The sequence below is a fragment of the Nannospalax galili genome, unplaced genomic scaffold, assembly GCF_000622305.1.
Source record: "Nannospalax galili isolate Female #2095 unplaced genomic scaffold, S.galili_v1.0 scaffold728, whole genome shotgun sequence".
In the NCBI taxonomy this organism is placed as follows: Eukaryota; Metazoa; Chordata; class Mammalia; order Rodentia; family Spalacidae; genus Nannospalax; species Nannospalax galili.
Window position 1 is genome coordinate 2,109,134 of NW_008358642.1, and position 18,052 is coordinate 2,127,185.

At 38.7% G+C, this 18,052-nt stretch overlaps 1 protein-coding gene across 1 annotated transcript in view; it reads left to right on the top strand.

Moving 5' to 3' along the window:
* Gpc5 (glypican 5) overlaps window positions 1–18,052 on the top strand; it is a 525,143-nt gene that overhangs the window by 362,861 nt on the left and 144,230 nt on the right. The gene's annotated exons all lie outside the window — the stretch shown is intronic.

Sequence of the window (18,052 nt, forward strand, 5' to 3'; positions counted from 1 at the left end):
ACTTTCAGAGCTTGGAATACTGTTTCTACCACGGAAGGCATTTAAGGGTAGGATTTAATAGGAAAATAATTTTACTCATTCAAGTATTCAACTAAATTGTATGATGTGCTCTCAAAGAAGAAGGTCAGGAAGATATTGTATATATATCAGCCAGTTAGTGTAGCTGCAGTATTGGAATTTATAAGAGATTATCACACTTCCTGTTAGCACTACTAGTCTATTCTTCACAAGGAAGTTAGAATGATCTTTCCAAAGTATAAAATAAGATGTGACTAAAGCTTTTAGTGACTATCTGTTGGCCTTACAATGAAATCTTAAAAGCTTTGTCTCAGCCTTCAGAGCTTTACCTGACCTGGCCCTTCACCTTGCTTTCACCAAGAACACTCTTAATAAGTGTTTGCTCTAGCAGTGCCTGAGTCTTCAGGTTATTTTAGCAAGCAGTCCTTTCTCTTGACTCTCACTGGTTATGTATTCTAGAATGAAACAGGGTCTCCTCTAGGCATCTCCTGTTACCATCGTTTGCTGAAGAGAATGCTCCTTCTTGTTTGTATTTCATGAGTAACTGTGGGATGCTTTCCTTGACTTTAAAAGAAAAGGGTAGCCTCTGCTATGATAGATGCCCTTGTCAGGACTCATGTTGACATTTCATCCCTGCTGTGAGGTATTGAGATGGGATCAGATGGGACCTTTACAAGTAGCACATGCCTGTTGTAATCTCAGTACTCAGGAAGGTTGACCCAGGGGGTTTGTCAGTTTGAGTTCAGCCTGGACCGTGCCTTGAAAGAAGCAAAGCAGGAGAGAAAGAGGAAGAAAAAGGGGGAAAGGAGGAGGGGGGAAGAAAGAAGAGGAAGGGAGGAGGAGGGGGACAGGAAAGAGAGAGTTGGGAGGATAGGGGAAGAGGAGGGTAGAGAGGAAAGAGGGAAAATAGGAAGAGGAGGAGGCTGGCTTAGCCCTCAAGAATGGGTCCATTATTTGTGGATGAATGGATTGACAGATTATCTGGAGAATGAGTGTTAGAAAAGCTAGTTTGGGGGCTGGAGAGATGGCTCAGTGGTTAAGAGCACTGCCTGCTCTTGCAGAGGACCCAGGTTCGATTCCCAGCACCCACATGGCGGCTATGAACCGTCCTTGACTCCAGTTCCAGGAGACTCCAAAGCCCTCTTCTGACCTCCTCGGCATTGTACCACATGGGTTCTGACCTCTATGGACATTGTAGGACATGGGCACACTCACACACATGCAGGCAATACACTCATACACATAAAATAAAAATAATACATAAAATATTTTTTTAAAAAAAAGCTAGTTTGGCTCTGTCTCTCAGCTGTACCCCTCTTGCCATGGAATGCCCTCAGGACTCTGCAGAGTTCTGTAGCAAGAAGACTCACCAGATGTGCCTTCAGAACCAATGCTGAATAAACCTCTGTTCCTTATTGTGAATGAAAATTTAAAAAAAAAAAGAAAGAAAAAGAAAAGGGTAGCTAGCTTCGTAATACATACTGGTAACATGGTACCATTTTTATGGCTTTTCTGGCATGTAGTTATTATTCATCTGTGTCTTATGTTTCATTGTAACTGCCATGAGGGCAGAGGCTGTTGTTTATACTTATTATTGTATCTTTATAGTCTTGTGACACAGGTTCTTTAGTGGTTATCTATTGATCATCTGAATAAGTCTGGCCATTTTCATACATGTTCTAAATCATGAGTATTGTCTCCAAACTGATCTTTTATCCCAGTCTTGGCTGTCTTTTTGTCTACATGAAAAACCTCCTAAATCCTTAGCACTGCTTAGAGTCCTCTGAGTAGTTATGTTGTCCATCTCTCATCTGCCCTCCCTTGGGTGCATATTTTATAGCTACTAAAGAGCCCATGTCTCATTCAGGATCTTTTGTTATCTCCTCCTTACCAGTAAATCTGGAAGCCCAGAGCATTCACAGATTCATATTATCTCTTTATCCTAATACCTATTAAAATGTCTGACAATATTTGTTAAACTGAAATGACTTCAAACTTGACAGTAGGAACATGTTGATTTAATGTTCTGAACTGAATTTAATTTCAGCCATTTATACTTTTTCATTGAAACTTAAATTACTAACATTTCCTCTCTCATGAAATCATTGCCAGATAACTGTCATAATCTGTGATTCTTTTAATGAATACATGACATATTTCTGTTAAAACTTTTACATACATAAATACTTTAGTATTATTAATATTATATATGTATCTATCTTAAGCCCAATTTAAAAATCCCATTTATCAGATTAGGCTATTGAAAACAACAGCAAGATAAAAACAATGAATATTAAACAAATTATGATTGTCCATGTGATTTCCTGTAAATGGTTCTGAGAGCAGTCTGTACCAATCTTCCATCTTCTATTTCTGCCTCAGAATGTCAATATCAGGCATTTAGGTTTCTCCATTTTATGGGCAGGTGGGTTCCAGAATTAAAGAGCTTTCCAGGGGCTGGAGTGAGATTGAGTCTTCACTGGCATCCTGAGTGCTCTTTAAACACTATGAGCTTATGTCTCATCTACAGAATCCACAAGTCATGTAAAGAATTCTTAAAAATATTTTTCCAATTCATTAATGTACTGACGTTCTTTAACATGTTCATAGATATGCTTTAACAAGTGTTGTATATAATCTTGTTTGTGGAAGGCTATGCAGAGCAACCATCTCTAGAGAGTATCACAGATTGTTTCCATGCAGACTGTATGTCAAAAGCTCTAGTCATCCACTACTTAAAAAATCTATTAGTCATGTTAACTTGAGCAATTCCGACATGTATTTAACAAGAAACCAAAAGTAGGCACCTCATGGACTTTTTTCTCTGAAATGCTTTGAGAAATGCTGCTATTACATGTTTTGGGATTTTTCTGTTGGGGAAAGGTAAAGGAATTATAGCTGAATATCTGGACAGAGCTTTAATTTAGTTAGCATCCTGACAGCTTGCACCTTTCTCAGCAGCAGGGAAGAGACTTGCCAAGTTATACTGGAATACCTCCTGGAAAGGAATTCCTAGGACCATTTATGTTCATTTGAGTCAACTCCACTTTTCCTGGGCGAAGCACTGTGAAAACAGAAGACTAAACAGTCTCTGGGCCTTTAACAAGGGGCGTACTTTCTTGGAGATGTGAAACAAATATCTGTGAGGAAGGCATTTTTCTAGCTGCACATTGTCCATATTGTGTTAGTTTTCCATAAACATTGAAAATTATGATGTTTATAAAAACCATTCGTTAATGGTACCTCAAATATATTTAACATTAAGAATTAGGATGAATTCTATAGTTGTGATGCCATCTGGGAAAAAAGAGAGGGGGAAGAGAGAGAGAGAGAGAGAGAGAGAAAGAGAGAGAGAGAGAGAATGAATCACTTATATCCTCACATCATTGTGAAAAATTGACTGTTGGTTTTTACAATAGTTTTTTCAGTCAGTTGTATGAAATTATATTTTTAATTTCACAGATAAATATTAAGATGTATTAAATTCCATTTGTTTATTGCTTTTATATTTTATTCTATGATATATTCATGTCCTTTACTCATTTTTCTCAGAAATATTTTCTTATGCTTAGTTTTTCAAATTCTCTGAATAAAAATAATTTTATGTTAAATATGTTGAAATTATTTTTCCAATTAGCAGCATCTCTTTTGAGAACCTTCCTTACTATGCAATTATTTGTTGAAGTAATGTTACATGGAATGACAGCTGTCAATGGAAACATTAATAACTGCAGTAAAACTTGAAAAGTTGTGAATGAGGTAAACAGAAAGACACAATGTTACACACATCGAGTACTCTTTGGAAGGAGGCATTTACATTGTCCCCTAAATTATCATTTGAAGAACTTTAAAATGCTGTGAATTTATTTGGATACACTAACATAAAGCGTACTGAATGGGGCAGATATAGCTATTGAGAATAATTGTAAAAAACAAAAAACAAAAAATAGTTCTTATGTTACACTTCAAACTCCTAAGTTGAAGAATTTGGGGGATGTGTTAACCAAATGCTTCTAAGGTTGATAAATAACCTCAACTTGAGAGATCAAGAACAGTTTACTTCCACCGGTGATATTTTAACAGAACCTTGAAAAATGGTAATATTTAGACAGCCAGAAAAGATGAAAAGCACAGATAGGGAAAAGTACAGGGTAACTGGAAACTGTAGGTAACACAATTTTGCAGAAGCATAGAATGTTTAAAGTGGGGTACTGGGAAATTTCAAGTTTGAGCTATAAATTCACATGAAATGCTTCTGTCTGTACCATTAGGAAATGGGAAGTATAACCAAGGGGTTTGGATCAGCGAAGCAAAGTGATCAGAGCCTTGCTTTAGTAAGATTAATGTTGGAACCTGGAGGGAAGGTTTAGAGCTGGAGGAGTGCTGTGAGGAGCCAAGGCTGCTCTTGCATCTCAGAGGTAGTGAGGGGTCACTTCTGAGTGAGAGAAATTCCAACGCAGGGAGGGCTTAGAATCCAGGACACCTGCTGAAAGCAGACAGCTTTGTTTCAACACATTACACTGCCAGCTGATGCCATTTTTAAAGCATCTCCAACTTTTCAGTCTTCAAAAAGAGAAAAATTCAATCACGCTGGTTCATTCTTCTTTTTATTTTTATCTTAGCTTGGCTTTGTAAAGTTCTGACCTAACCGATTCAAGATTTTCACTCCTTATAAATGACATGAACAACTTGTGATTTTATGGATGAATTATATTACACTTAGTCTTTTACTTTCCCTTAAGTTTGATTCTGTGTTGTTTTTCCTCTTTGTTACCTTGTATCCTCAATTTTGAGGTTGCATAGGCTGGCTATTTTCTCTTTGTGATTGAGCTTATAGGTTTGTAGAATGTTGTTCTATCTAATTCATGAAATCTTAACAAGTCTCAAAGCCTGCTGGATTACATGAAGAAAAGTTTAACTTATTTTGAAAACTATAATTGAATGAAGCCTTACTTAGCATAAACACACTAACTTCTACTGTTTGGAATCCTGTCCAATCTCTAACCACCCACACTTAAGGTAAGTTTCCTACCTTTTTTCTTTCTTTCCACAATGATTCAAAGTTTATCTAAGGCATTAACTTATGGCTCTGATACACAGTGGTTTTATAGGAGTTCTTATGCAACTCATGGCTTGAAGCTTTCATTTGGCAAATACTTCATATCCCACTGAGGCAATTATATTGTATCTACTTTATGTATTTATCAGTTTGCATCATACTTGAAAATCTTATATCCTGAACTAGATTCTAAACTACCTGAAGATCAGTTTTTAGAGACCAACCGAATATTTTCTAGTTTTAGTTTTAGTCTTACAATCAGTCACAAAGCTAAAACAGAAAAAACAATGTCTATAATTAGGGAGCTTTTATTTTTTCCTCTTTAATTGACTTTTTGTGAATTTCATACAATGAACTTTGCCTCCCTTGTCTGTACCCTCCTTACTACTCATGCCCAAATTCATCTACTGTATATATGCCTATAGAGTCAAATTTAAGTCCCTAAATGCCCTTCATTCTGGGTCCATCTCCTGGAGCCGGGTTAACCTACCAAGAGTTACACTCTTAAAAGAGACTGCCTGTCCCCCTCACAGCAGCCATCAGTTGCCAGTAGTTCCTCAGGTAGCATTGTGGTGTCTTACCCACTTCCCCATGACAATGCTAGAGTTTTCTTTTTCTTCTTTCTATTTTTTGGCTTGTGCTTATGTGGGACGTATGCATGTTGTTACCATTCCTGTGAATTCATATGATTCTAGTTTTCTGAAAACACTCGGTTCCTTATGTTCATCCAACACCTCTGGCTCTTACAATCTTTCTTCACCCCATTCCACAATGATACCTGAGCTTTAGGAGGTGGAAGTGTAATATAGGTATCTAATTCAGGGAGAAGCACTCTGCAGTCTTGTATTCTCTGCACTATGGTCAGTTTGGGTTTCTGGGTTAATCTCCATCATTGCATAAGGAGCTTCTCTGGTGAGAGTTGAGAGATGCATGAATCTATGGGTATAATAATAAGCCATTAGGAGTCACTATAGCAAACTAATAGCATTAGGTTCTCCCCTATGACTTTGTCCATTCTATAGTCACAGTTTCCTCAGCCTGATATCAATGTCAGGTATGGGCTCTATCCTATGAAGTAGACCTTACATCCAATTAGAAACTGGTTGGTATTCTGATAATATTTGTACCACTATTGTACCACAGGGAATATCTTGTCGGGCCAGTTGTTGTTGAAGCATACAGGATACAAAGTTGATGATTTTCTCTTCTGGTATCATGCATAGTACCTTCTGTCACCATGAAACCTATCCAGTAGATATACAGCTTTGAAGTAAGTGGCAGTTCTATTTCTCCCTGTTTGTTCTACAACTCATGTATGTAGTATCTTCAGCAATAGAGTTGTATTATCCAATTCTTATGGGTAGCCAAGAGCAGGGGCAATGCCCAATGTTGTGTGAAGGTCTATGGGATGCTTGGTCAACAGTTTCAAAAGAGGGAGTTTATTTTCAACATTGAGCTTAGCTCCAGCTGTCCTGGAACTCACTATGTAGACCAGGGTGGCCTTGAACTCACCTGCCTCTGCCTCCTGAGTGCTGGGATTAAAGGCGTGCACCACCATGCCCAGTACATTGAGCTTTTATTGATAGCATATGATGTCTAGTAGGTGCAATGTCCCCCTGTTATAAGGTGAATCCCTTTAGTCTCTTTTTACAAACTATATGTATATACTATAAGAAGCTTCAATAGTGATAGGTTTCCATATGGCATTTCATAAAGGCCTTTAGTATTAGTTATCCTTCCCCATATCCTTTGCCCTGCCCTCCTATTCTAACCCCAGTTAACTCTTCCTTTTAGTTTTACAAAGTCCTCACAGCTGTATGCATTAGTATGATCCTTTTACAAATAGCAAAAAATGAAGGAAATTTAAAGCCAAATGGCATACTTTCTCCTAAAATATGTCACTATTAATGGCTATAATTGACAGCCTACTCTGCCTTGCTTTCCCATTTCCATTTCTTGACTCTCAGATCCCAAGACTGTTGGATTTTAGAGATAAAACAGTTATCTCCAGCCTTACCCCATTTCTCATCCATCCAACCTTGCCAAGCCAATTGTGGAAGCTAAGCTGTCTCTGAAATCTTCTGTTGCTCTCTCTCACTATGATCTTCATTGTCCAGCCGTCCATGTGGCTTATAACATTGCTAATTCCAAAATAGTCTTTTCTTGTGGAAATGGAAAATACATTTTATCTGATTCCTCTTTTCCTCTTTGAATTTTTACTACATCTACTTAGCTATCTCTCCAGGCTACATTCACGATACACTACACCTAATCGATGTGAATGAAATTCTAAGCAGCTCTGGACTACTATGGAAGAAAAGCCTTCCAAACTTTATTTGCTTAAACTAAATTTCTTCCTGGCTCTTCCATGTTATGAACACACTATGATAATTGTTTGGCACATTTGTAGAAGTACCTTGGATCAAATTATATGTAATGGGTGTCGACCATCAAGTATAAAATCATTCTATAATGGTTTCTGTCTTAAAACAAAACAGAGCAGAAGCTTATTACATTCCATGGCTGCTCTAGAAGGCCCCACAAATAATGAGTTTCTTCCTTTGTTATAGAACTTGGTGCACGACAGTATATTTTTTGCTTTCCCATTCATTTTTGCCTTTTCTATCCCCATGAATCCTCATGTTTTCTGCTCTAAGTCTCCCATGAAAGTGTACTCTCCTCAAGACATCATTGACCTTCTCATTAGATTCAGTGATTACTTTGAATCCTTATCTTACTCATACCTTTTCAGACATATTTGATCATATCCTCTTTTTTTATAGAAACCTGTTCTTCATTGTCATATTGAGGTAGCCTGCTCCTGAGATTTATTGTGATTTCAAACATCCTGTTTAAAGCAGACTTTTGTTAGTTGATTCTTATCTTTTTAAAGCTTCTTCTTTCTTTCTCAGCCTCCCTATGTCTCTACATCTAAATGTTGAAGTATCAGGATGAGTCTTTAGCATCCTTCTATATCTGTTCTTAAACTGCTACACACTGAGGATAACATGCTGTGACTGACTTCCACCTGGAGTTTTCAGTTCATATAAAGACAGCCTACTAAAGAGATCCTGGATTAAGCCTTCTCTGAAAGCAAGCATGATCAAGAACTTGCAGTTTCTCCCTGTAATCCTCTTTCAGTTTTCTTTCTAATTTAATAACACTTCCATTTGCCTGTTGCTTCATATAGAAAATACTAGAAGTCTGTTATTGCATGTTTCATTCTCTTGCTGTTTCAAGTCCTGCTGTCTCCACCATCATGGCAGATGAGCCTTCTCCTGAGAAAGACCTAGTCCTTATGCACCACCATTAGTAAAGCCACCATTACTCTCTATCTGTAAAACACTCAATACATCCATATCTGGACTTAATCATTCCATTTTATCTATCATTTTTCTTATTATCTTCCAAAACTTCTCTATAAAGAATAGACAGTAGATACTTTATTTATTCATTAATTGTTCTCTTAGTGTGTTTTGTTTGCATGCCTGTGTTTATGATTGTTTTCAGGTATATATAAGCACATGTGCATGCACATTTATGTGTGTGTGGAGGACAGAAGTTTATGCTGAATGTCTTCACGGATCACTCTCTACTTTATTTACAGAGGCAGAGTCTCACTGAACCAAGACCTTTCCAGTTCTATGCCCCATCTACATCTTTCATGCACTGAGATTACTAGTGGACTCCCAAGCCCACCCAGTTTTTATGTGGATGCTGGTAAATCCAAAGTCCAGTCTCACACTTCTGTGACAAGCACACTATCCACTGAGCAATTTCCATAGTTCTGGCCAGTAGATATTTTATAAAGGTAAACTAACTCGTGCTAAAACCATGCTCAAAACCCTTCAGTGTCCACTTAGTACACGAGCTCACCCACTTGGTGTAACATGTGGGAAACTTCAAGATGTGTCTCAACTATGTCTCTGATCCCATCACCCTCACTCCCATGTACCTTATGACTTTATTTCTATTTCAGAACTGTTTCAATTTCTGTTCTCTCTACATTTGAAACTTCTCCCTGCAGTTTCCACATAATTGCTTATTAACTTCACCCAGAGCACAATTTAAACAATAATTTTTAAAGAATTCCTTCTTGACTATCTAGCTGAAGATCCATCACCTCACCCCACCAGTGGTCCATTTTTACTAAATAACTTTAATCAAGATGCCTGTTTAATGTTTTAATATTTGTCTCTCTCACTAAAATAGAAGTTCCCTGACAGCAGATTTATTGTTAAATTAACCAAAATTAATAAATAAGAGATGCTTGATTTATTGATCAACATTGTGCTTTGTATAGTTAAACAAGTACAAAAATCCATATGTCTGACTTTTAGTTCTTGGAACCTGCTAAACTACCGTGTGCCTGTCACTGACACTAAGAGATAAAGAAAGAAGGAAAGAAGAAAGGAAGAGAGCACATGAAATTGGGAAAAGAAAGACATGAGGCATAGGGGAGAAATTGGTGGTGAGGAAATTTGCATGGATTTGATCAAAACACATTAACACACCTATGAAGTTCTCAAACAGTGAAAGAAAGAAGGAAGGAAGGAAGTGAGGTAGGCAGGCAGAAAGATAGAGAGAGAATAAGAGAACTAGTAGAAATCATCGAAACCATTGGTCATTTTTCTGTTACTGAGTACAAGATAGCTCAGATAGGACAAACTACCCCATGATTGAGGGATGGTGTTTCATTTCTCACTTGAACGCATTGCCCTTAGAGCACCTGCCCACTAGTTCCACATTACAGATTGGATTTTCATGAAGATTTTGTGTTTGGGAACATATGTCACTCTAGCCGACAGACGACTTTTTCTTCGAGAATCCTAATTTAATGACCCTAAATGGATGTATGTATAAGTTTAAAAATGATGAAGAGGATTGAAATGCAGAAGCTCCCTCTTGTGGTTTAATTTATATACATACAAAAGCAGTACTGCAGAAGGAACACTCTGCTGACAGCTGAGACAGCAGGTGTTTCTCCTTTATTCAGTTTTAACACTGCTCCTTCAGGAACTGGTCATGTGAAGATTCAGGATCCTCCTATGAATAGAATATATTTAAGGACTATGTTTTATGGGACATCAGTAACTTATGACTCCCTACAATATTTCTTGTTGAACTGCTAGAATCTTTTCAAAGTCCAACTTTTAATAGTGTTGCTATCACTTGACTTCTGAATTTCCTTGCACACTGAGCATCTAAATAGCATCTACATTATTTGAAAGTTTATAATTCTATACTTTTAGGCCAAGATTTTATAATTACTTTGTTTCACTGTTATTGATCGAAGCGCTGAACACTCTCTTCCTAGTCATATTTTGGGGGACAGGGGGTATATTGAGTTCTTACTCTTCTAACTCTGAAAGAGCTTTCCTACTGAACTTTATAGTCTCTCTCTCTCTCTCTCTCTCTGTCTGTCTCTCCACACGTATATGTATATGTGTGTGTGTGTGTGTGTGTGTGTGTGTGTGTGTGTGTGTATAATTTCATCAATTTCACAAAGTTAACTTTTGGCTCTGTGTGGGTGATTAAAATCTGATTTAATGGAACAATAGTGCATGGAAATCACATATGTCTGGACACAGATTTGTTGAATATGCTGAATCAGATTATACCATTATTGTTCTTGGTAATTACTTTTTATTTTGTTATAATTTCCTAATAAAAGTTAAAAATTCTAATCCATCATTTAAAGTTGCCTTTAAAAATTTCCTTAAAGAATAATGTTCTAAAAGGAAATTAACCATAAGAGCCAAGTGGTTCCTATGCAAAAGCTCAACTTGTTTTGTCTTCTTTTACATGTTGACTATTTTTTATTCACTCTGGTGGCCATGACTGAATTTGGCCACAGCCTTAGCCTCTTTTTTCTTTTCTTTGTTTAGTTTTTGGCTTTTGTGTTTTGGTTTCTAGTTTGGGGGATTTTTGTGTGTGTGTGTGTGATGGGGTTCCCTACAGTCCTAGCTGACCTGGAACTTGCTATGGAGACCAGGCTGGCCTTATCTCAAAGAGATTGACTGGCCTTATCTCAAAGAGATTCACTGCCTCTGCCTCCTTAGTACAGAAATTAAAGGTGTGTGCCACCACACCTGGCAGCTTCTCCCTTCTTATCACACCAGGATGCCCACATGTACCAAATGCTATTTATTGTGATAATGAAGGAATTGTCTTTCCCCTTCCTCTCTAATTTCACAGGCTCTTGCTGAGTTCATCCCAATATTTTTTCATTCATGGGAAAAATCTCCTTGGGTTTCAATGTTCCTGTCAAATATTTCTAATATAAAACTTTAATATTTCCATTCATTTATTCATGAGTCCTTAACATATTACCATAGTTTGAAAAATAATGAACCTAGTTTTTAGCTGCCACTGCCCCAACCCCAAGATCTGGCCCAATGAACTTTGTTCCTATATTTATTTTTACTGAATAAAACTAAGATCGTGGATTTTATATCTGTCTGGGACACAGCCTTATCCTGATGGTGCTTACTCTTAAGATATTATTTCTAAAACTCATAAGAACATCAGACATGAGAAAATAAATAATTTTTGTTTATAACTGGAAAATTACCAATCAATCTCTTCCTGGTAGTTTAAAAGTAGCTTTGAATACAATGGAACAGCATACTTGATAAAAACACTATGCTGTTTCATATTCTGCTTGTTATTGTTTTCATACACACTTGCATATTCATTCCTTATGTAATTTCTGTTTATTATCCAAGGTAAACCAACAGTCACTCAATCCTACAAGGTCCTGTGCAGTGTGAGCCTTTGTCTTACCCATCAGAGCAAAGTGCTTAATAATCACACATAGTTTCTCCACTTTCTTTTATTTCAAATTTAATATATTTAAAATATTTTTCTCATATATGTGGCATGCTGTGCATGCATATGTATGCATGTTTTTGTGAATGTGGGTGCATGTATGTGCAGGTGCCACATATATATGTGCATATGGAGAGTTAGTGTTGATTTTACTCAATTATTCAATTACTGTTTACCTTACTTACTTGGTGGCAAGATCTCTCATAAACCCATAGCTTGCCTGACTCCAGGAGGTCTTCTCTGCCCATATGACATATACACCATTTCTGGAGTTCCAAATTCTGGTCCCCCTGTTTATGTGGCAACTGCTTTAGTCACTGAGTCACCTCACCAGTCCTCAATTTATACTGCTATTAGTATGCACTTTAAAGGTACCATTTCTAGAGAAACCAAGGCCCTGCTAATAGAAGAAAAAAGTAGAAATAAGTCATTTGTCTTTGCAAACTTTTCAGGGTTTTCAGTAGAAATCTTTAACTCTATGAAGACTTGGATAAGACTGAGTGCACAGCCAGATGGAGACACCAGCTAATGATACCTTTCCATTTTGTGTATTGTGCCAAGATTACATGAGAATGGGAAAGTCAGCTAAGTGGCAAGGAGTTATTGAAATAAATACTTGATTGGAGTGGGAGAAGTGATATGGGTTAGGAGTAGGCAAGAGAGTCATTTTAAGGTGAGATGGGAACTTGAAAATCAGCGGGAGGCCAGAGATAGAACTTGAAGCAGGAATTGCTAAGCATTACAGAGGAAAACAATTTTTTTTTCTAGACACTTCAGATTGATTACAGAGGAGAATGGTAGAGACCAGGAAGGAGAAAATGGAGGAAATTGCAGTGTAAGTCAAAGATGAAAAACTGTCAACAAAAGTGTGAGGATTTTTTTCAATAGGAAGAAAATACTAATGTTGAGATGTGCCATCCAAATTGACTCACCTCAGGGGAGCGAGGGTGGAAGGCTAATGTCCTGCTAACAGAAGGATTTCCATTCCCTTCCAATAAAGTGTGAGCAGGGCTCCTTGACGGAAAGTCAAGAAACACAGGGGCTTTGAAAGTTACTTGCTGTTACTGCAATCTTCTACATATGTTTGTGTCTTTGGATACAATCAAAGACATCCTATAAATCTTTGGATAATGCATTTTCATTTGTATTTGTAGACAAATTGCAAATTTAATAATGAATATAAAGATATTTAGAGGCTGGCATTTTTCAGCTCTCTGTATTTGTTCTAATTTGTTTCTCCATTGCTGTGACAAAACACTCTGACCAATACAAACTTGGGGAGGAAAGGATTTATTTAGCTTACCTTTCCTGAGTCACAGTTCATCACTGAGGTAACAGAAAGTAACAAATCAGGGCAGGAACCTGGAGGCAGGAGCTAAAGCACAGGCCATGGAGGAATGCTGCTTACTGATGTGCTCCTTTTGGCCCAGACTCAGCCTGCTTCTTATACAATACAGGACAACCTGCTCGGGGTGGCACCATCCACAGTGGACTGGGCCTTCCCATATCACTCAACATTCAAGAAAATACCCCACAGACAGGACCACAAGGAAGGCCAATGGAGGCAGTTCTCCAATTCGAGGCTTCCTCAACCCAGGTGTGTCAAAATGACAGCTCACACTATCGAGCACAACTGACCTATTGTCAACTTGATATACAAACATATCACTATTAATCCACAGGGTTTCCATTTCTTGTCCCCAAGATGTAATGTTAACAATATCACAACAAAAGACAATACATACTTAGAAGTCCCACAATTCTTAAAAAAATACAAATACTTAAAAGTCTAGTCTCTTTTAAAATTCTCTTAACTGTGGGCTCATGTAAATTCTAAAACAAGTACTGTCTTATTTCAAAAAAGAAGAATTGGGCACCCCTAAGCAAAACCTAAGTCCAGCAAAGTAGCTCAAGGTTGGATATCTGGGATTCATTCACAATCTTCTGGGCTCAAAAGGGTTCGGACAGTTCCACTTCTCTCACTCTGTAGTCCACATCACACACAGCTCATCTCTCAGACCCAGGCCGGCTCCATTCCACACCTGCTGCTGCCTTTGGTGGTTGTACCATTGTTCTGGAATCTCCAAAAAACTGGGTCTCCACTGAAACTGAGGTTGCACCTTCAACAATGGCCTCTTCTGGCCTCTCAGGATGTAAAGCCTCAGATTCTTTCCATGACCCCTGTAATCCTGGGGTCTTCTAAGACCTCTCAAAACAGCACCACCAACTGGGGACAGTATGTCCAAATACTTGAAATGTAAGGGGGACATCCTCATTCAGACCATCACATTCCACTCCCTGGTCCCCATATGTTCATGACCTTATATATAAAATGCAAAATATACTCAGTCTATCCTTAAACATCCTCACAGTTTTTGCCAATCTCAATACTATTCTCAAGTCCATACTATTCTCAAGTCCATAGTCCAAATTCTCTTCTGAGACTCAGGGCAATATTTTAACTGTATGCCTCTGTAAAATCAAAAGACAAATTACATACAACATACAGTAGAAACAAATATACATTCCCATTCCAAAAGGTAGGAAAAGAAGCATAATGAGGAAATACTTGACCAAAATAAGACCTAAAACCAGCAGGGAAAATATCAAATCCAGTAGCTTCATGTCTACCTTCTGGGACATTACTTTCAAAGGACTAGATGGCTCAGCCTCTCCAGCTTTGCTGCATACAACATACATCTCTCCTTTTGGCTGATACCACTCCCTGTGTGCAGGTCTTCTTGGCAGATGTCTCACAGCTCTGGAATCACGAACGTCTTCTTGAGGTCTCCACTGTCGATCAGGCTTCACCATCACAGCTTTACATAATGGCCTATCAGAGCCTTCTTTATGCAGGAGAAACTCTGCTGCATGCTGCCTGGTCTTGGCAGCTCTTTGAAACTGAAGAGGAGGAACTGATGACACCTTCACTCTTGCATTTTTCATGCCTCTACAGCCAACACCAGGTGAATGACACTACCAAGTGTGGCTGCAAGTTTGGGATGCATCCCATCCTGCTTTATCCATTTCAGAAGTTTTTCTCTTCAGTGGTTTTTCTAGTAGAAAAGCCCTTCAGCATTTTCATTTCACAAGCTGGAGGCTTAGCTGGGTGTGTTCTTGCCTTGGAGGCACTCTCTCCAGTGTTTAAGTGCAAATCTCTAGGCCCATCCTTAATCATTTTAACCTTCTATCAAAGAGATTCTCTCCTTTAGCACATGCCTTGGCTCCAACATTAATCTTCCTAGTGCTCTTTTTCAATTCAAACTGTACATTCTGTATTTCTTTCTGCCCCATTTGCCTTTTTTCCACTGTAGAGCTGCATATTATTCACCATTAATAGCCACACCACCATTTCTACACTAGGCTTCTTTGAAATTTCTTCCACCAGGGAAATTAGTACATTGCTTTTCAACTTAGCCTCAGGCAAGCTTTTTGGCTGAGGGCAGACTCCAGCCAAACTCTTTGCCAAAATATCTCAATTGCTGTTTAAGTCCTTATTTCCTTCTGGAAGTACATTGTTCTCAACACTACTTTCTTCCAGACACCTACTAGAATGACCTGTTAAGCTCTGCTAACAACAGTTACAACACTTATCAACCACTTTTCTATCCCAAACTTCCAAAGTCTTCCACATTCTTCCAAAATCCCACATGGTTAGGTTCTCTACACTTAACAGCCCACTCTCTGTCACCAATTACTGTATTAATTACTTTTCTGTTGCTGTGATAGAAACACAGACTAAAGCAACTTATAGAAGGAAGAATTTATTTGCGCTAATGGTTCCAGGAGAATTACAGTCCATCATGGCAAGGAGGCTTGGTGGCAGGAGGTGGCTGGAGCAGGAGTTTAGAAAGCAGAACATTCACATCTTCAAGTAGGCACAGGAAGCAAGAGAACTACTTGATATCTGATAAGGCTTAAGAACTCTCTAAGCCCACCACCAGTGACATGCTTCCTCCAGCATAGCCATAGCCTCTAAGACCTTCCAAAACTGTGCCACCAACTGCAGACAAAATTTTCAAATACTTGGAACCTATGGGGGACATTCTCATTCAAACCATCACAATATTCCTACCTAAAAAATCATGTTCAGTAGAAGATACTGTTTTAGCTTCACTGTGGGAGGAGAGTGTGAGATAATATTTCTCTTTGATCTTAAGTGCAAAGTAGTTTCCTCTTGAATTTAAGGATGAGAAACCTGGGATTCATAGAAGTTCCATGTTTTGCCTCAAGCGCTGGGTCATTATAGGAGATTCTAACTCCCTTTCTTGCTATTTCTATATTTCAAAACAACCCATAATACCTCCAGACCTATCTACCATCATATTGTATAATTTTCCCTTGGTTCTTGTTACTAGGGGTTGTTGACAGAAAAGATTCTCCTCTCTGAATACTTTAGCACCTTGCTAATATATTTATCCCCTACTCTCACTTTTTGGCCTCAAGGATTAAAGGTTCACTTTGAGCCTTTTAATACCTTGGTCTTACTTCTCCCTTAAAAACAACCGTTTTCCTTTGCACTTAAAATTGTTTTTTTCCCAAGACTGTTGATTTTACTTCTGACTATAATCTGTGTTCACTGCCATAACTGAAGTTCAGAATTAAAATTTCCTTCCTCGTGAATACAAGATGTGTCTAAGAGCTCACCCACATTTAGTAGGTATTTTGTTTATTCTTTCTCTCTGGTCAAACTTATGCAGTGCTTCCAGGTGCATTTGTGACATGTGAGCTTTGGAATTTTACTGTTCCATTCAGCAAACAGCAGGGGGTTTTATCTAATAAACACACTTTGTTAGCCTGGCATTTAAAACCTTCTAGATCTGTCTCCAACCTACCCTTTCAACATAATTTCCTTTTGCTACTTCCTATTATAGACCCTTTTTTTTCTTTCCAGGTGAACTGAACTTGAAGCCATTTCTCTGTCAGACCCATTTTTTTTTTTATATTGCCCTCTCTTAGATTTCTTCCTTTCTCTTCATCATTGTTCTTTGCTCTGAGAAGATTGTGTCAAATCAGTCTCCTTCAAGTATAGCTAGCTCTCCTGCTCATTCCTTTCTGGTTTCTGCCTGTCCTAGTTTGTTTCTCCAGTGCTGTGACAAAACATTCTGACCACTACCAACTTGGGGAGGAAAGGGTTTATTCAGCTTACATCTCCCAGGTCACAGTTTATCAGGGAGCCCAAGGTAGGAACTCAGGGCAGGAACCTGGAGGCAGAAGCTGTAGCACAGGCCATGGAGGAACATTGCTTACTGGCTTGATCCCCTGGTCCCTGCTCAACCTGCTCTCTATCCAACACAGGCCCAACTGCCCAGGGGTGGCACTACCCACAGTGGGCTGGGCCCTCGCACATCACTCAACAATCAAGAAAATGCCCCACAGACATGGCCACAGGCCAGTCCAATAGAGGCAATTCTCCAATTGAGGCTCCCTCAACCCAGGTGTTCAAGTTGACACCAAAGCTATCCAGCACAATTGACCTCTTATCAACTTGGCACACAAATATATCACTATTAAATCATAACCTTTCTAATTCTTGTCCCCAAGACACAACATTAATATCACAACACAAGACAGTATAACCCTCAAAACCCCACAGTCCTTAAAAAAATCCAAGCACTCCATAGTTCATAGTCTCTTTTTAAAGTCTCTTAACTGTGGGCTTCTGTAAAATCCAAAACAAGTACTGTCTTATTTCAAAGGGAAGAATCAGACACCTAAGCAAAACCCAAGTCCAGCAAAGTAGCTCAAGACTGGACATCTGGGATTCATTCATGATCTTCTGGCCTCCAAAGGGTTCTGGCAGCTCCACTTCTCTGACTCTGCCATCCACAGCACAAACAGCTTGTCTCGCAGACCCAGATCAGCTCCATTCCACACCTACTGTGGTCCTTGTTGGTTGTCCCATGGTCCCGGCATCTCCAAAAAGTTGGGGTCTCCACTGAAACAGAGGCTATACCTTCACCAATGGACTCTTTTTGCCTCTCTGGGTGCAAAGCCTCCATGACCCCTTCAATCCCAGGGTCTTAACTGCAACTGAAGCTGCACTTTCACCTATGGCCTTTCCTGGCCTCTCAGAGTGCCAAGCCTCAGCTGCTCTCTGTGAGCCCTTCAAGTGTTCAACACCAGAACCATGCAGGACACTCT